The 22,289-nt window shown below is 38.0% G+C and overlaps 1 protein-coding gene and 1 pseudogene across 6 annotated transcripts in view; both read left to right on the top strand.

Annotated features, from left to right (window-relative positions):
- RGS7 (regulator of G protein signaling 7) overlaps window positions 1-22,289 on the top strand; it is a 529,525-nt gene that overhangs the window by 407,226 nt on the left and 100,010 nt on the right. The window lies entirely within an intron of this gene.
- LOC132675994 (large ribosomal subunit protein eL6 pseudogene) lies at window positions 6,533-7,426 on the top strand (annotated as a pseudogene).

A 22,289-nucleotide genomic window follows, 5' to 3' on the forward strand; every position in this document is an offset into this window, starting at 1 on the left:
CTTCAGAATACAATAGAGATAGATGATTGATAGATAGATAGATAGATAGATAGATAGATAGATAGATAGATATAGATATAGATACAGATAGATATAGATATAGATAGATATATAAATATAGATAGACAGAGACAGAGAGGGAAAGAGGGAAGATGTTTTGGTATTAATCATATCTGATGTTCTATGAGCACCCTGGATCTGTGGTTTGATGCCTATATTTGTTTGCTAGGGCTCCCATAACAAAATACCACAGACTAGGTAGCATAAACAACAGAAGGTTTTTTTTTTTCCCCCCTCATTGTTCTGGAAGCTAGAAGTCCATGATCAAAATGCTGTTAGGATAGTTTTCTCCTGAGACCTCGCTCCTTGGCTAGTGATGGCCACCTTTTCACTGTGTTTTCACATGGTCTTTTCTCGATGCATGCATATCCCTGGTGTCTCTTCTTCTTCTTATAAGACATCTGTCATGTTGGATTAGGGTCTCAGTCTTATGATCTCATTTAACCTTAATTATCTCTCTAAAGGTCCATTTCCAAATGCAGTCCTATTCTGAACTTACTGGGAGTTAGGGCTTCAACATATGAATTTTAAGGGGAAACAGTTCAATCCATAGTACTGACTATTACTAATTTGGGACAATTCTCAGTCATTGTTGCTTCAAATATTTTTTCTGTTCTTTCTTTTTTCTTTTCTGGTACTCTCATTGTATCTCAGTTTTGCAAGTTTCTTTTTTTTTTTTTATTTAAAAAAAATTTTTTTTAACGTTTATTTATTTTTGGGACAGAGGGAGACAGAGCATGAACAGGGGAGGGGCAGAGAGAGAGGGAGACACAGAATCTGAAGCAGGCTCCAGGCTCTGAGCTGTCAGCACAGAGCCCGACTCAGGGCTCGAACTCACGGAGTGTGAGATCGTGACCTGAGCCGAAGTTGGATGCTTAACCGACTGAGCCACCCAGGCGCCCCTCAGTTTTGCAAGTTTCTATTGACATCTTCAAGCCCACTGATTTCTTTCCTTAGCTGTGTAATGTTAATATTAATATAATATTTAATATGATATTAATGTAATATAATTAATATTAATATAATATTTAATATGATATTAATGTAATGCAATTAATATTAATATAATATTAATATTAATAAGCCCATCAAAGGAATTCCTCATTTCTAGTACCGTGTTTTGATTTGTGTTTCCTTTTGATTGTTTTCTTAGCGTATCCATCTCTCCGCTTACATTTCTCGCCTGTTCTTGCATGTTGTCTACCTTTTCCATTAGAGCCCTGAGTATCTTAGTCACAGTTGTCTTTAATTCCACGTCTGATACTTCCTGTATCCCTTCTACATCCGAATCAGCTTCTCATGCTTGCTCTGCCTCTTCAAACTGTTTTTTTGACATACCTTGTAATTTTTTGTTGAAAGTTGAACATAACGTACTGCATAAAAGAAACTAAGATGGCCTTTAATGTGAGGTTTTATGTTTAACGAGGCCTTAGGCTGCGTCCCCTGTTTCTGTAGCTATAAGTTTTGGAGGCTCTATTTTCCTCTGGTGTATTTGTTTTTGGCTCCCCTATTGTATTTGGGTTTCCTTAGATATTTCTTCTAACATAAGGTCTGAGACATGAGTTTTGTTTTGTTTTGTTTTTTACATTTGCTGCTTCTTTTATACAGGAACCTTTTATCAATGCGGAGGGAGTTGTGTGTAAGTGTGGGAAGGGAAGCAATATATAGTCCAATGATTAGATCTCAGTCTTTTATTGTGCCCCTGAGCTGCGACCTTCACAGATGCTCCTTGGTTGTTTGAGATGATCTCCCCGGCCCCCTCCCTCCCCCCTTAAGTGACATAGGAACAGTATAAGGGGCTTAAATTGGTTATTTGTTTATCCCCAGGAAGCAGACAAGACTGGGCTGGAATTGGTATTTCCCTTCCCCCCAGGTAGTTTAGACTCAGATATAACCCCAGTTTATTAGGCACTGTAATATAGTTTCGCCTGAGAAAAGCTTTGTTAAAAAGAACAGAATGTTCTGGGTGTATTTCAAAATGGTTGCTATTTCCCTTTTCTTGTTGGAAGCATGAGGGAATTTTTCTCAGATCTTCACTGCGAGAAGCTGGTAGGGCTCCTGGAGGTAAAATTCACAAATGGGTGATGTCCCCAGTCCCCTGGAGTTTTTAATGTTCTAGCTTGTTCATACTGAGCTTCCAGCAATAAGTCAGTTAACAGTTTTAATTTTCCTACCCCAGATGGAGATTTCTGCTTTTGGGCTTCTGCTCCAGTGATTCCTGATTTTCTGTATATGCCTGTCTGCCTCTCTAGTTTAGAGACAGTGATTTGCCCTCTGGTCTCCATTCTCTGATGGATCTAGGAAGAAACAGTTGGTTTTTACTTTATTCAGCTTTTTAAAGTTTTGTGAGGATAGATGGGAATAACGATTTCCAAGCTGTTTACAGCTGGGCCAGAAACCAGAGAGCAGATTTTTATAGGGGAAAGGAAGAACAAATCACTACTAAGCAAATTGTTTTTGTCTATTGTGTTTCTGCTTTTATTTCATTTTATCTTCAATATTTCATCATGGGATCATCTCTCAATCAACATCTGAGAGAAGTGGGAAACAAAGTTGGTTGTATCTTTTCCATGTGTTCTCCCTTTCCCCTGGCCTTTGGAGAGTGTCTGAAGTCCAACCATCAGAGTCATGGAAAATTTGAGGCTGTTATTTTCCTCTTGATTTCCCTGTAGCTTTGGAAGTGGCCTAGAATGGAAAAAGAGAGGAACCTGGCACACAAAGTTGGCAGACCTTGATAAAAGGGTAGACAAACAAAGAGTGCATCTAAACTGAATTGTAATAATCCTTGCATGTTTTTAAACTTTATATCCATTCCACCATAAACCTGTAATGAACAGAATTAACATGTTAATGTTCTGACATGTTTTCCCCAAAGCTATCATGATCAGTGGTCACTTGCAAATTAATGTGCCCTGGCACAAGTTCAGAGATGCATCTGGAAAGAAAGATAAAACATCACACCCCACTAAGAATGTCACATCATCATTCAAAATTACAGAGGCTCTGGGATAATTAAAATTTTAAAACACAAAATTAAAAAAATAAAAATCTCCACTGATTCAGCTAAATTGCAGCAATCTTCTAATTTGTAGAATTGATGAACACCCATGCATCTCTGTTAACAAAAAAGAAAAGCTATACTGTATTTTTATGACTATAGTTATAAAGGGTAGTATTGGTATTATAATCCATTTTGTAAATTAAATATTCACCATGAACTAGTTTAGCCAAAACAAAAAACAACAAACCATGTCCTAAAAACAAAACACATTTACCCAGTATAATGTGAGAATTAACTCATCATCCAAGACTTTTAGTTAAAAAGAAGTAAAGAATTTACGACATCTTTAGAATATATATATTGGCACAAATCATTCTCCTCCTTTATAAAATGTCCCACACTTCGTCATTTCAAGACACGAAACTTACTGATAAAAAAAAAAGTAAGCCACTAAACAGTTGACTTTTACCTGACTGGCAAAAATTAAGACACCTGATTTACTCTCTTAACTTATATTGACATGTGCATATATACATTTACATATGTGTGTGAATATCACACACACGTTTGAGTGTATTATATGTATACGTGTATCATGCCTACATACAATACACATATAGCTATCCAAATGGAAAATTTAAACATCCCTAAACATGGTATCTACAAAATAAAATTAAGACTCTATTAGTATTTTTGAAATGCATCTCTAGTTCTAATCTCAACTCTAGAAATGCTCCCTGTTGTACTGAAAAGAACTTCACATATTAACTGAGCCACCAGCTTGGAAATCTCTTGATGCTTGTTTGTCCAAATAGTGAAGCGTATCTGTTGAGAAGACTCATGCCTAATGACTTGCATTATCTACTGGTTTCTGGTTTGGCCCTTCCTTAGCAATTCCCTGGCCTCTGCTGGCTTGTACTCTTGTCTTTATGCCACCCACAATCAACAGTATGACAAGAAAAAGAGAAACACATTTGATATTTTATAGCAATGCATATTCAACTTCTAACTGCCTAATTAATGTCTGCATGATTTTGTGTCTTTACATTATTATTTATTCACATATTACGAGGAAAAATTTTTCCATTAATCAGTCTATGATACACATATGTAAATATACATGTGTATGTTTGTGTATATGTGTTGGGGGTGGGTGATGGATGATTGCTCTGTGTACAAAGCCCAAATTTGGAAGCCTTGAAATCCATTATAATATGAAATAATCAAAATGCTTCCTAATAGGGGATTAGTCTGGATGCCTTTGCAAGTCACTAGAATGGAGTTTTGGGGACCTGTAGTCTCTCAAGTGCCTAATATTTCACTCTTTCTCAATGTATGGCCCTAACTTATCAGTATCAACTGGGATAATTTTAAAATGCAGAAACCTGGCCTCTTTCCCAACCAATGAAATCTAAGATGCCAACCCAAGAATTGGCATCAATAAGCACTTCCAGATGTACACTAATATTTGGAAGCCATGCAGTCAATATTTACTTAGCTTACCAAGTCAGATTAATTATTTTTAATGTTTATTTTTGAGAGAGAGAGAGAGAGAGTGTGTGTGTGTGTGTGTGCGTGCGGGAGGAGCAGAGAGAGAGAGAGCAACACAGAATCTGAAGCAGGCTCCAGGCTCTGAGCTGTCAGCACGGAGCCTAATGGGGGGACTCAAACTCGGGACCGGCGAGATCATGACCTAGGCCAAAGTTGGACTTAACCGACTGAGCCACCCAAGCGCCCCTGCCAAGTCAGATTAGTTTGATATTTGCATTCCTGGTGGTTTTACATTTTGTTTCACTTTATTTTTTTTTTTAATTTTTTTTAACGTTTATTTATTTTTGAGACAGAGAGAGACAGAGCATGAACGGGGGAGGGTCAGAGAGAGGGAGACACAGAATCTGAAACAGGCTCCAGGCTCCGAGCTGTCAGCACAGAGCCCGACGCGGGGCTCGAACTCATGGACCGCGAGATCGTGACCTGAGCCAAAGTCGGCCACTTAACCGACTGAGCCACCCAGGCGCCCCAACATTTTGTTTCACTTTAAATGGATATCCCTGTTTATCCAACAGCATTTCAAATAATAGTATATCAGACATTTGAATAAGAGTTCATAGCTTATATCGCATCTTTACGTACATTATCTGATTTAATCCCTCACAAAAAAATCTTCAAAATGTCATTAGCCATAGTCAACAGATGGAAAAAAAAAAAAAAGAGCCAGAGAGATAAAGAGTCTTCCCTATGTGCTAAAAACGACACAGCCAGGATTGGAGCCAGGACTTCTGAGTTTTATGCTTTTCCCATAAAGCTCTACCACACTTGCCTTACTTTCATGGTCCACTGAGCATGAGAGTTTCTCAGATTTGCATACCATGGTGGTGTTTACAAGATTTACAACTAGCTGGATGTTTAGCCACACATGGTCAGTATGCAGCTGCCAATGTAATTCTGGAGTAAAGGAGTAAAGGAGAGAAGTCAGCATCAGATGGGAAGATTTTTGAGTCCTCGGTGTCTACAATGCAATTCAAGGCATGGTTGTGGACAAGATCATTCAGGAAGGACATGCAGAGTGAAACAAAGAGAAGGACCAGGTCAGAATTTCGAGAATATCAACATGTAGGGAGAAATTGCCAGAAGAGGAGCCAGCAAAAGGGAATGAGAAAAGGATGTGGAGATCAGATTCCAACGAGGGAATGGGCAGTGAGGAAACTGGGCAGCTGGGACTGCTTTCTCAACTACTTGGCAATGGAGTGGGAAAAAGGAACAGAGATGAATGGATAAATAAGGGAAGAGAGAAAAGAGGTAAAGAGTGAGCCTACTCACTGGATGGAAATGGTGTTGCAGGGTCAGTGGCATGGCCTTCACTATGAAAGTGGGATTTATTTGGAAAATAAGGGGAAGCTTCAGTGAACAGAGAGGCATTACAGTAGGGTGAGCAATACATCTGTCACAGGTGGTTAGCTTCTTGTCCAAAAGACAATAGGAATGAGCAGAGTATTCCTTTCTCAGTCCAGAATCTAGCACCTCTCCCTCTCTAGAATACTGATCCTTAATGGGCAATGCTGTTTAGGAAATCATTTTCTCATCTATCTATGCTATAATTTACAGCTGAATTTCAACCACTCTATTATGGCACATTTAGGTGGGTAAAAGATAATGTCTCCATTATCTTACCCACGTACGTTTTAGGTAGGAAAAAAATGACCATAAGGTGGCACTGTATAGGATAAATTACAAAATAGGTGTATCTATTTCAGAAAAAAGGAGTATGGATACCTCATATATGAACTGTAATGTATGTGTGCTATTTACCTGTGAAATTATTGGAAGCTTATTGTCTAGGAATGCCACTGATACAAATATGCATCATGGGATTAACTAAACAGTTCGGAACAATCTAAGTGGATGATGATGACGTAAGATAAGCATTAATGTTGAATTATTTAAAGCCATGGAGCTTTCCCATCTTGCAAGATGGCAGGCGAAAAAGCTGAGAAGCCAGATGCTAAGGAGAAGAAACCTGAAGCCAAGAAGGCTGATGCTGGTGGCAAGGTTAAGAAGGATAACCTCAAGGCTAAAACGCCAAAGAAGGGGAAGCCCCACTGCAGCCGAAACCCTGTGCTAGTCAGAGGAATTGGCAGATACTCCCGATCGGCTATGTATTCGAGAAAGGCCATGTACAAGAGGAAGTATTCAGCAGCTAAATCCAGGATTGAAAAGAAAAAGAAGGAGAAGGTTCTTGCTACTGTCACAAAACCAGTTGGTGGTGACAAGAATGGTGGTACCCGAGTGGTTAAACTTCGCAAAATGCCTACGTATTATCCTACCGAAGATGTGCCTCGGAAGCTGTTGAGCCACGGCAAAAAACCTTTTAGTCAGCATGTGAGGAAACTGCGAGCTAGCATCACTCCTGGGACCATTTTGATCATCCTCACTGGGCGCCACAGAGGCAAGAGAGTGGGTTTCCTGAAGCAACTGAGCAGTGGCTTGCTACTTGTGACTGGACCTCTGTCCCTTAATCGAGTTCCTCTGCGTAGAACACACCAGAAATTTGTCATTGCCACCTCCACCAAAATTGATATCAGCAATGTGAAAATCCCCAAACACCTCACTGATGCTTACTTTAAGAAGAAGCAGCTGCGTAAGCCCAGACACCAGGAAGGTGAGATCTTCGACACGGAGAAAGAGAAATACGAGATTACAGAGCAGCGCAAGGTTGATCAGAAAGCTGTGGACTCGCAAATTCTGCCAAAAATCAAAGCCGTTCCTCAGCTTCAGGGCTACCTCCGCTGTGTTTGCTCTCACGAAGGGAGTTTACCCTCACAAATTGGTGTTCTAAATTTCTTACAAAGAACCTAATTAAATAACAGATCCATCTCAAAAAATAAAAAAATAAAAAATAAAGCCATGGACATCAGTCACTGAAAATCATGCCCAACTGAAAACAACACTGGGGCTTCAGTTATGATAAAATATTCTCCTGGAAAATGATTGGAATCTCAATTATCCATGGATATGTGTGTTCAAAGCTTTGCAACGTTCTGGCCAAGTATCATGTGACAGACTTCTCAGCAAAGTCTGCATTAGAAGCCTCAGTAAGTTCTATTCACCAGCTGATTTCAGTTTCTGCATTCCAGATTTTTTTTAAATTTTTTTTCAACGTTTTTTATTTATTTTTGGGACAGAGAGAGACAGAGCATGAATGGGGGAGGGGCAGAGAGAGAGGGAGACACAGAATCGGAAACAGGCTCCAGGCTCCGAGCCATCAGCCCAGAGCCTGACGCGGGGCTTGAACTCACGGACCGCGAGATTGTGACCTGGCTGAAGTCGGACACTTAACCGACTGCGCCACCCAGGCGCCCCTCTGCATTCCAGATTTTAACGTAACCTTTTTTGCCTGATATTTCCTGATGCAAACTGAAGGAATACTTGCATCACTGCGTCCTTTACAGCCCTCAGGATCTCTGGAGCAGTGCACTGCAGGCCTTGCATTGACAAACACAGCTGTAGGGGTTTGTTTGAATTAACAAGCTCTCCTAATACCAGTTCACTGAGGACACCTTCTAGCTTCCTTGTGAATCACTTGACTCACACAATCAGGTGCCTTTCTTCAAGTGACACAATGGAAGCACTTAGGAAATTGTAATTGTGGTTATTATGTTTTGGGACCTGAATCAGGATGGAAACATTCTGGTTGAAGTGGACCTCTTTTTTTTTTAATGTTTATTTATTTTTGAGAGGGATAGACAGAACATGAGCAGGGGAGGGGCAGAGAGAGAGGGAAACACAGAATCTGAAGTAGGCTCCAGGCTGTCAGCACAGAGCCAGATGCAGGGCTCGAACCCATGAACCACAAGATCATGACCTGAGCCAAAGTCGGATGCTTAACAGACTGAGCCACCCAGGCACCCCTAGGTGGAGGTGGAATGGGAAGAAGGTAGGGAGCTTTGATGGTGTCAGGGTACAAGCAAAACATCCCATTATATTTAGGCATAATAACATCAGGAAGTACATTTATTTCATTTAAAGTCTTAGTAAGCAAAAAATAGCTAGTCACCATGGCAGTGATGAAAACAAAAATGATCTGGACTCCCCATGCAGACTTTTTGAAGATCAAAGAATGAAAACGAAAGTTAAAAAAAATACAGAAGACTATAGGCAAGATCATTTATAATTTAAATAAATATTAATATTCCTGGATTGTATGAATTAGAAGTACTATTTCATGAAGACTCAATTTTCTCAGGTCTAGCAATTAAAGCTGAAAAGACAGTTTTGGTTAATAAGCATATCAGCAGGAGAGGTATTATTTTTTTCATTGTTTGAGTATTGAGTGGCAGGGGTGGAAAACAGACTATTATAGCTCACTTAGTTTTCAGTCTTACTTTGAAATGTTAACCTGGGAAATTAGAGGCAGAACTTTTATGCCTGAGTGGTAAATAGTCTACACTGTGTGATTCTCTGGTTGGATAACAGAGGTTTTTTGTAACATGAGCTGAAACAACAAACATAACAGTACTTCTAAGTCCATGTGATTTGCCAAAAAAAAAAAAAATCCCTTAATTAAAACCTGCTTAGGGGCACCTGGGTGGCTCAGTTGGTTAAGCTTCCAAATCCTGTGGTTTGGGCTCAGGTCACGATATCATGGTTTGTGAGATCAAGCCCAGTATTAGGCTCTGCATTGACAGCACAGCATGGAGCCTGCTTGGGATTCTTTCTCTCCCTCTATTCCTCTGTCCCTCCCATGCTCAGGTGCACAATTTCTTTCTCTCTTTCAAAATAAACTTTAAAAAAATTTTAAGTACCTACTTAAAGGGGGATTTGCATATCTGTTTTTACATTCCTCTTGAGCAAAGAAGGGGTGGGGGGACTTTTAGTATTTTGCTTCTACATTTTCTTAACAGAAGGGAGATTTAGATTTTTTAAAAAATTTTTAATGTCTTTTTATGTTTTAAAGAGAGAGAGACAGAGCACAAGTGGGGGAAGGGGCAGAGGCAGAGGGAGACACAGAATCTGAAGCAGGCTTCAGGCTCTGAGCTGTCAGGACAGATCCCGATGCAGGGCTCGAACTCACAGACTGCAAGATCATGACCTGAGCCAAAGTCAGACGCTTAACCGACTGAGCCACCCAGGCACCTCTATGTTGTTTTAAATCGCATTAGGCAAAGGCTGTCATGAGAACCCTGGAAAGTGAAACAAGAGAGAAAACCTGAGGACCCTGGCCAGGATCTGAATTTTCTGTGGGTGTAGGGGCTGTATGCACTAAAACTCTTCCCTACCCCAGAATGCTACTGTCAGTGTTAGACCATGACCTCCTCCAGCCGTGGAATGTCAGAGCTGGAGGGAGCCTGAGAAATGATTCAATTCAATGGTCTCAGCTAACGATGAGGCAACTGAGCTCCAGAGAGTGGCAGGACTTACCAGGCCAAGGTCATACCCCTCATTATTGTCCAAATTTAGAACACACTATAAAGTGAGATAAGTAGGAAGATAGCTGAAGCCCTATTTAGCAGAGCATCCAATAAAAAATTTCAATAACTTAGTCTTAAATGGTTGCAACTGTTCTCAGGCTACCAAGTATATACTAAATGTGCTCTGCCATTGTGTTTCTATTATTGCTATGGAACAAATTCTGGCAAGCTGAATTTTCTGTGATTGACCTGGTCTGTGCTTTCATGCTAAGTGTGAGGTGTCAGATTCTTGTTAAGAAGTTTCTCTTTAAGCCAAGAAATATTTTTCTAAGGCTGCCCAAACTCCTGCTGTTGCTTTATGGTTTCTTTATAAAGCCTTGGCTGGCTCCCAACTGTTATAATAAAAGTGATAACACATTGTACTCCCAGATCACTGTGGTATTTGTCAAGTTTCAGGCTATACCTCAGGCTTTTTCCTTGGGGTGGCAGGGAAGCAGAGGACAAGGCTTGCAAACTCTTCTTTTTGCTGTTGTTGTTGTTGCAAACCCTTCTGAAACATATTTCTGTTTTAGACATATGTTGCCAGCTGAGTAACTCTGCTTAGTTTATAGAGAGAACCCGAATTCCACTGCCTAGCTGACTATTGCAATTCTCTGTTCAAACCACCCGATGAAAAGACCCTTAAGATAAAATGTGTCAGGAGTGAATTCTGGGAATGGAATCACTAGGACACTACTTAGCAATTGCTGAGTGCACTTTGGAGGTTCAATCCTGCACAACGGCTCGTGCAGTACCTTGAGAAGACATTTAATGAGACACTGGCAGTCTTTCCAAAGCACAGTCACACAGAAACACAAGGAGATATCAAAGTGAATAGTTCCACAACCAGCACAAACTTGGGGTAAACTTTATAAACATTTGCTTAGAGATCCTGGTCCCATGTAGCATCTGTATGCCTCAGGCCACTGTAGTGAACACAGACACAGAGGACTTCCCACCTGAAGTCTGTGTCACAATATAAGTAGCAGGACCATGCCAGATGGCAGGTTAGATGGACACTGGGAAATTAGAAGTTGAAGATTCAAAGCCCCAGGTGACATTTTCACAAATTAGTTTTATTTCACACCTGACACAACCAATTCTGTCAATGCAATTCAACAAATACTGAGCATTTAGGGGTGTGCAAGGCCTTGTGCTCATGCAGTGGCAGGAACAACGGTAAGTGAGAGACGGTCCCTAATCCACATCCGCCAGCAGTCAAGGAGAGGTAACAGGCAGGCTCCACAAATGAACCTTACCCTTCAGCATACCTCCAGTATGACCTTTCTCTCACCTCTAGCTCTTTGTCTCAGACATACATCAGCTCTGGACTTGAACTCCACACCTTAGAACTTCCGCGAGGACCCTGAACACGTTGCACTTCACTTACCATTGTTTCTGCATGATGCACTGGGAAGACCATGAGTTTGGGAACCAGAAACACTGCTTCATATCCTCACTCAGCATTTACTAGCTGTGGCCTTGTGTCAGTGACTTAACTTTTTGAATTTCAGTTTCCTCATCAATATAATGGGATCTCAAAATCAAATCGCGTTTTACACCTAGCAGAGCATCAGTCATAAATGTTTACTCAATCAGTAGTTTTCTCTCTTACTCTTTTGCACATCCCCACAGATTTGTGGGCTTTTTGATGCTCTTATTCTCTTTTTTTAAGGTTTTACAGAATCTGAGTTCATAACAAAGGACTCTTTTATGTATTTTTCATTGTATTCAAAATATATTATGTTAACGAAGCAGAGAAGAAACTGAGGGCTGCTGTCTCAGTTATTGCTGGGTTTATGAATATAAGATCTTTTTCTGGCTTTCTAAAAAAATGTGGCAAGCACCAATTAACTCATAATGCTGTGACAACAGTCTTAAGTGGATTTTGATTTGCAAATCACATTAATCTTGTCTTGAAATGTCTTCATTGGTTTCCTTGGAAACTTTGAAATTGATTTTAAGGTGCACACTCTAAGTTTCAAGGCTCATAACCATAGCGATATGGATCATTTTAGCTCCTCATGGCATTTAAATCTTCTGCCCTCTGAGCTGGAAAAAAGTATTAGCTACTGGTAACCTTTAATAGTAGGTGCACTGCAATGTTTTAGTATCATTTATGATATTTGTATATTTAACAATGTATGAAACATTATAAATAATATGAATTATTCACTGAAATTGGAAAGAATATGAACTGTGTTTTATTTGTTTTTTTAATAGGTTTATGTCCATCTGCTTGCATTATTTTTCTGCAGTCTAAGGCTAATATCACACATTATCCAGCATGGTTGACTAATCAATATTCTGTGTTAGGCAATGCATATAAACCTTTACAAACCTTCTCTCCCCAACCCCTAGGGAATAACAATTTACTCTATAATAGTAAAGAAGTATTCTCTTTTGAAGCAGATTTTCTAAACTTTAGATTTCTACTGCTTAATCTTTCTGAGCAAGTTGAGAATGACAAATTTACAGAGAGAGAAAAAGGAAGACAGAGAGAAAATGTTATCCTTTTGTAAAACTACAGGTGACTGGCATATATTCAATAAGAATACTCAAGTCACTCTAAATTATTAGACTTACTCCAAAACTACAGAAGAAAGTAAATTTATGTTATACTCACACCGTGCATGTATGTCTGCGTATGTGGACCACACAAAAAGCATAGCAAAACATGCTTTAAGTAACGTCAAAGCTGTATATCATTAACAGTCTCTATCTTTTCTGGGAGAAGGTTATGCATTGTTTATTTTTAGTTAATGTATTATTTTGCTAAAAAAAGTGCAGTGGATTCCAGTCTCTTCTCCACCCTGACTCCCCTCTTCCAAAAAGAGGGAATGACTTCTATTTGTATCTTGGAAATTATGCTGAAAAGGAAAGAATGAGATGCAAGAAACAGTGATAAAAAGTTGACAAATGCCAAAACAAACACTGCTTTTTAAAAACTAATTAATTTTAGAGTTTAAATCAAAGTAGAATTAAAAAGGCAGACAATAATAATATATCAGTTCTGAAAATCTCATATATCTCCTATGTTTGACAGTTTAAAATCACTCTTCAAAATGGTATTCTCAGGGAAGAAAATCACATTGGAAATTTCAGAATAGTTAGGACTGGGCTACATTTTCCTCTGGAGGTATTCACAGACTTGTCAAGGTTTCCAGGGAACCATAGATTTAAACAACTATGTTTCCTCATTTTTTTTTTTTACAGTGGACTTTCTAACAGTTATGAAATTTTCCTATTAAGAAAAAGCTTTTATATTAAGTGAAAATTTTTCAATAAGGTTTCACTTTTTAAAAATTATTCTTTAGAAAATGTTGCAATATATTTATGTTTTTTCATAAACTATAGATTAATAACAATTGTAAAGATGACTGAAATCAGAAAAAATTTTCATAGAAGCCTTATAATCATAGGAAATTTTCAAATGTCAACTAATTTCTAAATATAGTTCTGTTGTAAAGCAGACTAACAAGTGATCAGTTCTATAGAGATAGTGTAATTAATGTATGAGTTCAAGAAGAAAGAATAATACAAATTCCTCCCACAGAAGAGGTTGTCCATGTATTTTCTTTGCTGTTTGGAGCCCATATTTTTTTAAATGTGGGTATTTACATTTTAGAATTATATGATTTATTAATATTTAAATTTATGTCAGGGGTGCCTGGGAGGCTCAGTTGGTTGAGCCTCTGACTCTTGATTTCAGCCCAGGTCATGATCCCAAGGCCGTGGGATTGAACCCCACCTCAGGCTTCACACTGAGCATGGAACCTGCTTAGGATTCTCTCTCTCTCTCTCTCTCTCTCTCTCTCTCTCTCTCTCTCTCTCTCTGACCCTCTCTCCTGCTTGTGTTCTCTCTCTAAAAAATTAAAAATAAGCAAGTTAATAATAAATTATGTCAAAATTTTTGCAGTCAAATTAAAAATGCTTTTTTTTTTTTCCCTGAGGTGAGTCCATGCTTTCATAGAGGGCATCCTTGGAGCAAGGTTGGGCATGACAAATTCCAGACAAAAGGGTTCTAAGACATATTCAAAAATAACACCCAGAAAAGCATGGTTAAATATTTGATTTCAAGCTCCATTATGGGAGAAATATGTATGATTTTAGCATAAACTATATAAATAAGGGAAAAAGAAAAGTGAGTCCTACTAAGTTCCTGCTGCTTATCTAGAAGAAGATTTTTTTTTATTTCTTAAGGATGTCTTTATGTGTAACTTTTTATCACAATAGATTTATCCCCATCGTGGAAAGGAGAAGAAAATCAAAGGAAAATTGAGTCATGTAAAAATGTCATGGCTAGATTAACACAGTTGGATCTTTAGGACTAAGCAAACATACCGTCAGCTTAGGGAAGCCTTTCTTGCCCCCATCCTCTCTGCCCAGATGAGAGGGGCAGGCAGCTATCTTTTTTCCCTGGATTGTGAGTCACTTGAATGTTTGTGGACTAGTTCTTATTTCACTTTGTATCCCCTGTGCCTAGGACAATAGCCGAAGTTTCAATAGGTGTTCAATAAACATTTTTGAGTGATTCCTAGGGTTTATTTTGTGGTCCAATGAATTATACTTAGCTTTAAAGACGCCAACTATCTATGCTCAAATTTGTAGGAAGAAAACAACGTAGGGATTGTGAACAGCAATATTTGAGATGACCATCTTTGAATTTCAACAAGGACCTCTATACTTGTCCTATGGGGCTTGAAATTACAGTTAAGCAGTCATAAAACATCCCTTGTCCTAGAAATCAAGAGAGATTTTTAAGGGACAAAATTGTAAGATGTCAAGTCCATCAAAAGTTGTAAATTGATGAAAGCAATGTAGAATAGTTGGTTTTAATTTCATATTCTAAATGGACATACAATTGTTATGAACCTCAAAAAAGAATACAAGCAAGTGTATGAGAGAAACTAATTATAGGATACATTATACATACTCTGATTTTTTTTTAATTTTTAAAAGTTTATTTATTTTGAGAAAAAGAGCAAGCAGGATAGGGGCCAAGTGAGAGGGGAGAGAGAGAGTCCTAAGCAAGCTCTGCACCGGCAGTACAGAGCCTGGTGCAGGGCTTGAACTCACGAGCCGTGAGATCGTGACCAGAGCTGAAATCAAGAGGTGGACACTTAACTGACTGAGCCACCCAGGCACCCCCATACTCTGATTTAATTAACTTATATGAACACGAAATAAGGAAGCAGTGTGAGGGATTTTACCACAAACTACCACTGCCAGAGTCAGCACCTGATAAGATACTCCTATTCTCATGGAGTCTCTGGGATACTCTAGGAACTTTTTGTCCTAAAGCCTTGAGCTGAGCCCTTCCTCTTCTATTTACTACCTCGGAGAAATTTAGGCAAACTCTTCCATCTTCAGCCTTATATTTCCAACTATATTGCATATGTATATATAAGATTAAATGTATCTGCAAATGTAAGATTAAATGTATCTGCAATGAAACTGATTATCAGCTTTTTAGCCAAGTCTGATGAAAATTCTAAGTATACTTCAGATTGAAGGGACCATATAACTTCTTGTTTAAAAAAAACAAATGTCTTTTTTAAACATTTAAAGGCAAAGAGTGAGCCTGCTCACTGGATGGAAATGGTGTTGCAGGGTCATACTGGATGGTATGGTGTTCATTATGGAAGAAAGTGGGATTTATTTGGAAAATGAGGGGAAGCTTCAGTGAACAGAGAGGCATTAGAGTAGGGTGGGCAATATGTCTGTCACAGGTGGTTAGCTTCTTGTCCAGAAGAGAGTAGGAATGAGCAGAGTATTCCTATCTCAGTCCAGAATGTAGCACCTCTCCCTCTCTAGGTGGGGTATATGTTTGTAGCTCACATCATTTCTGTCAGGCGCAGAGAAGGTGGAGAGGAGATACATGGAAGTGACTTGTACACTAAATTGGCTTGGAAAGTAATGGTGGTTATTCATTTATTTATGAGATGTATAGTGAATACTAAAAATAATTATTGTTTACCTATGTGTTCGTCTCCTCCCAGTTTAACGTAAGGATTGAGGCAGCTAGGAATATTGACTGAATTTTCAGTGTATCTAAGTGCCTAGAACCTTACTTGGCACACTGAATGAATTAATGAACAAATGAATACATCTCAGTTTATATAAAGTTACATCGTAAATTTGAAAAAAAAATGTATCTTTTTTTGTTTCTTAATATAGTTGGCTAATCATAGCTTAAAGAAATGTATGCATTACAGAGAGATCTAGACTATAAATATACTGTTGAATATTTAAAATGGAATTATTGCCAAGGTCATGAAGTCAAATTCTAACTTATTTCTAAAAATTATATGTTCCTTTCAATCTGAAGTGTACTTAGAGTTTTCATCAGACTTGGCTAAAAAGCTGATAATCAGTTCTGTTGCAGATACATTTAATCTTACATTTGCATAATACCTTATACATTTTCAAAAGGTCTTTACATTGATCATTTCCTTCAATTTTCACAGCCATCATATGAAGTCAGAAAAAAATGTATTAAAATTCCCATTTGTCAGGAATCAGACTCAGAAAGGACAGAAAACTTTGTCACCCACCTAGGAACAGGTATCACTTGTTGACTTTTGAAATTATGTCTCATCTGTTCATTTGTCAAAGCCCTAACTTTTACCTGTTCTGTGTTTTTCTTGGGTTTGTGAAACAATCTGGTTTATTTAATTTCTTTACAACCTTAATTAGAATAACTTACCATTTGCAGACCTGTAGTGCTGCTCTGGTCACAGATGCTTTTGCTAATATCCTTTAATCAGGACACCTCTGGGGAAGGTCCATGGAGGGAACCTATCAGAATTTCCAAAGAACAAGAAAGAAATATAATGAACACGTAAAGTCAAAGAGCAAAACATAAACACAAGAGTTCAGGAAACAGGTCCTTAGATGTTTAGCAAAGTTATGTCACCCTAATCCTCTCCTGCCTTGATCAGGCTACTTTACTCTTCTTACTTTGTACTGTCCTGAACATCCTAGGCCTCTTATTTCAGCCTGGAGAGCCATGAAACTGTTCTCCAGGTTACTTTGCGTTTTAGGATACACCCTTGACTCAGAGTCTGTACTGAATATTTCTCCAAATAAGAATAGTTCTTTCCAGACAACTGGGTTCAAATTTCAGTTCAGCTCCTTAATAGCTATATACTTGAACAAGTTAACTCTCTGTGCCCAATTTTCTCATCTGTGAAACAGAGATAACAGTAATACATCCACCTGATGGGGTTGCTTGAAGGATTAATTGTCTAATTTATAAAGCATTAAAATGGTGGCTGGCACATAGCAAGAGCTAGATAAGTGTTAGCTATTACTATTATTATTAGTATTTTCATCACTACTCTTTTTATATCCCTTATTATTTTCAAGCTTTTATTAGTATAAGCATTATCTTCTCCTAAAAAGAAGAGAAACGACCTCAAAGGTCATTGTGGTTCTGTCCATAAGGAAGCAGATGGTTTCATTTTATTGAGGCTACTTTATGTAGTGCTGACAGGGGTGGGGGGTGGTTGGAGTGCAGAGGGGGCGGGGAAGCCAAGGTTCTCAACCAGTTTTTGTTTTGGCAAATAGGAGTGAAGAAATAAGAGATGGAAGGGAACTTTGAGAGGGAAGTTGCATATAGGTTAGCCAAGTTACTTTTAAAAATCAGCTTTTCCTACCCTATTGGCTGCTTTTCTGAGCCACCATCAACCTCCAGTATACATTGGGAGAGGTTGCCATAAAACTGACCCAGGGCCATTTTGAGATTCACTGTCATTTAGAGATTTTCTGTGTTCAAGTTTCAAAATCACTATGTGAGTCATATCAGATTCTCTCTATTTAGATTTAGATTCTATTTAGATTCTCTCTATATTAGATTCTCTCCATTTAGATAAATAACAGAAAACAGGTGTGCTATTTTCTAACAAAAAATAATATATTTCAACCACATTAACATAGCAACTATGTTGTGTTATTTTTCTATTGCATTGTTATTATTAAAAATTATGTTATCTGTTCTCTCCCATTTACTATCCATATACCTCATATGAGCTTGACTAATTTTCTACAAAGTTTATTTATTTATTTTGAAAGACACAGAGCTAGTGCAAGTGGGGGCTTCACCCCAGTATCTATCATGGTTTGGTGATTAACCAGTGTTCCTTGATGTCTAATGTTTGACTTTGACTCTTGCCTCAACTAAGAATTACTTAATCTCCTCCTACTTGCATTACCTCATCTGAAAAATGGGAAAACTAATAGCACCTGCTTGGTGTGGCTACACCACTTGGACAAGATAAGTATGTGAGATGTTTGAATAGTTCCTGGCACATGGAAAGTATTCAATAAATATTGGACATTGCTTTCACATTATTCATAGTACTATACGTTGCCCATCACTCTAGACCAGTTCCCTATAAGCTAAGAGCAGTGATGGACCACTGACCTCATCACTTTATCCCCAGGGCTTAGAAGAACACTTGTACTCTGTAGGCATTCAATGAATATTTGCTGAATGAAGGAATGCATCCAATAGCCATCACATCTCTTGTACTTTTTCTTCTTCTTCTGTTTTTTTTTTCCCCCCTCATAAAGGCAGATATTCAGTTCTTCTCCAGGAACTAAAGATACTTTGGAGACTCATGTAATTACTTCACATAGACCCCTCTCATCCTAAGATTCTTAAAATCTTTATAAAACCGACACTTTTCCATTTTTACCAGCCAAGGCTGAAAGAGTAATTGGTATGATGTGGCCCCCTGCGGGTAGAAGACAGTATTACAGTGAACCCAGCTCCAGGCTTCTGACCCCCATCACCCTATATGTACTTGGGCAGTTGGAAGTTCTGTCTTTTTTGCCCTCTCGGGGCCCTCTTCACTTTGAATTTCTCTGGAATGTAAGCTCATTGAGAATAGGACCCTTGTCTTTTTGTTTTATTCACAGTTGTACTCCCACCATCTGGCGCATAGCAGGCATCTAGTAAATGTTTGTTGAATTAAATAAATAAATGAATTTTTAAAAATCGTTTTCTATCATTTTTCTCTCCTGATGGCCCAAAAATCTGGTGCAGCTATTAACATAAAACATTGATCAGTTACTTAGTTTTATATAGAGTTTCAGTATTCAGATGATGAGCGATAATAAGGGTGAAAAGAATGAGAAAATAGAGTGAATAATGAAATTAAAAATATAATTTAATGGTTGCCTGTTATGAACAAAACTGGTCATATGTTTAAAATTGAAGTATGTTTTAACATAAAGTTTGGAAAATATTTCAAGATTGTTGGACAGTGTACTTCAGATGTAACAACACATATGTACTTAAGTTTATTATTTAAAATTCTTAGCGGTGCTAATTCATGATAGTTCTGCAAGGAAGAGACAGTTCACAAGTGAGATACTAAAAAATCTCAAGGGCCCTCTCTGCAGTGTCCCATTTGGAAAAAAAAAAAAAAGCTTTATGTAGAAATCCATAGCCAACAAGGCTTTTAAAAGGATAGTTCACTTGTAAAAGTACTCTGTAATTTCCTATAAGAAGAAACTTGTCCAGTGAACCCGAAAAACAGTGTAGCTAATAATTCCATACATTACTTTCCCTTTGGAGTTAACACAGCCCTCTTCAGTATATCATGTCCTATAATCCTAACCTCAATCTTGTGGAATAGATGCACCAAGTATTTTTATCCTCATTACACAGGTGAGCAACCGGAGTCTCATGAAGGTTAAGTGACTTTTCCAAAATCACAGTTAATGAGGGTGGGCAGACTCCAGATCTGAAAACTCATGGACCATTGCTCCTTCCACTTACTACACCCCATGGCCTCTCCTAGGATGTCTGTGATTGTGTCTTCCTAAATTGATGATCGGGGATTAGACAATAGGCATAGCATGAGTCTCATGTCCCGAGTTATCAGTAATTTCTGATGTCAATCTCATCCTTTTATAGATTATAATATTATTTTATAACATACTGCCTGTGTCTTTTTCCTTTTATCTAAGAAACCAAGGAAAAGGAGTGGGGAGGATCCAAGTTCAGATATCCAAAAATACTATTTATGACTTTTTTTTTAAGGTTTATTTATTTTGAGAGATTGTGAGCGGGAGAGGGGCAGAGAGAGAGGACAGAGGGAGAATCCCAAGTGGGCTTCATGTTATCAGTGCAGATAGTGATGTAGGGCTCATGAATGGTGAGATCATGACTGAACCGAAGTCAGTTCAGTTGGACACTTAACTGACTGAGCCACCCAGGTACTCCCATGACTATTTTGATCCCAGTTCAGTGAATGTAGATCACTCATTCATTAGAAAGTTACACAGCTCTTTGACATTATCTGTTAGGTTTCCTATTCCTACTGGATGTTTTATTGATGTACTCTTGGAAAAGGCACCGATTTTCAGAACCTATTGCTTCATTTGATAAATTTAAATAAGAGAAAGAGAAATTAAGCGCTCCTGACCTAGTATTATGGGAAAGTTACTTGAAATTTAATATTTTTATCACAACAGTGGTTCTGAAATATCATGATAAAAGTTAAACTATGGTGTTTCTTATGCTACATTAAAAAATACATTATTGGTTTAAAAAACTATTAAATGCTATAAGCACCAGAGATAATAATGCCACAGAAAAAAGAATGAGAAGTCAGGTACTACTACGAGTAACTTCTGAAAGAGCTTCTGAAAGTTTTGAAGGTATCTTTGTTATCATAGAAAAGCTCTGTTTAACTCACTGCTCTCCAACAGAGGGAATAAGGTACAAACACATGCAGTTGATTCTTATTATTTGAGGTAGTCATGTCCTATAAAGTTGCCACAAATACTGTATTAGTAGATACTGAGCTGTTGTTCCTTGTGGAAATACAGGGTTCACTTCCTGCAAGCCTCAGGTACAATAATTATATCATTATAATATATAATTATATAATATATAATATAATATATTATATATAATATATATAATAATATGTATAATATGTACATTATATATATAATGTTATATATAATCATACAATTATATAATTAACATATATATGTTAAATATATACACACACACACACACACACACACACACACACACACACACATATATATGTATACACATAATTGCCATTGACCTTAAAACCAACAGCATCCTAACTCATGCATGAATGAAGTTTATCCAACATATATATCTTCTTCAAAAAGGACATAGCAGTCTTCTCGCATTTAGGAACACTAGACATCACGGCACCACTGTTCTTGGGGGTCATTTTAGGTAGCAAAATCACCAAGAAAAAGCACAAAAATGCAAAACAGGTGGCACTAAAAATACCACCAAAAGGGCACTTGTGTGCAGAATGAGCTGGAAAAGGAAGGCAGAGCATTGCCTTCTTCCACCTCCACCGAGAATGTGTACATCAGGAAACTCAAGTTTTGCTGCTCTGAATGGCTGTGAATGACCGTGAACACATCACAAGTACTGACTGAGGAGCAACAAATAAATTTTAGCAAAAGTAGGAAAATTTTCAGGTACAGAATCAGCAAATGATGATCAGCTGTAATTTTTAAGAGAGAGAAAGAAAATCTGAGGAGATAAAATATCTTGGCAACATACGGAATTACAAATTGCCGAAACTCATGAGCCTTAGCAAAGCAATCAAACCTTTTAGGAACCATTGGTATATTTACAAAGAAAGACAAATTAAACAGCTCTGTTTCATTTCTTTAGCAATGTAAGTGGCTAGAGAATACAATCTGTAATATAATTTATGGATGAATGCCCAGAGAACTGGATTAAAATAAGATTCACAGTGACAGTAATAGTTCTTATATTTCAGAGCAACATTCTTAGAAATTAAGAAAAATGGAAGCATGTAGAAAACAAATGCCAAAGACTTCTCTTCTTAGCACTCTCTGAGAGCCAGTGTGGGGCTCCCATTGCTGCTGCCTTCCTATATTGCGTGTGATAAGTATCTGCTATGTGATTACAAACCCAAGAATCCTCTGACTCGCCTACTTATTATTTGGATGGCTCTGGAAATAGACTTAATCTCTCTGGATTTCACCTACTTATTTGTATGGCTCTGGAAATAGACTTAATCTCTCTGGATTTCACTGTTGCTGTCGGTTGAATAAAGATGATAATACCTTTTCTGAGATTGTTGATGTAAGGCTGTGGATGAGATAATACATGTAAACACCTTAAGATGCAGCAGTCTGTGTGGTAGAATCATCAGAGAGCACTTCCTCTTCCTTTAGGAGGAGATAGAAGTCCACAGCTCTGATTCTTTTCATTTTGTGGTGTTTGGCTACTATTCCAG

Source organism: Panthera onca, chromosome F1 (assembly GCF_046562875.1).
Source record: "Panthera onca isolate mPanOnc1 chromosome F1, mPanOnc1 haplotype 2, whole genome shotgun sequence".
NCBI classification, from domain to species: domain Eukaryota; kingdom Metazoa; phylum Chordata; class Mammalia; order Carnivora; family Felidae; genus Panthera; species Panthera onca.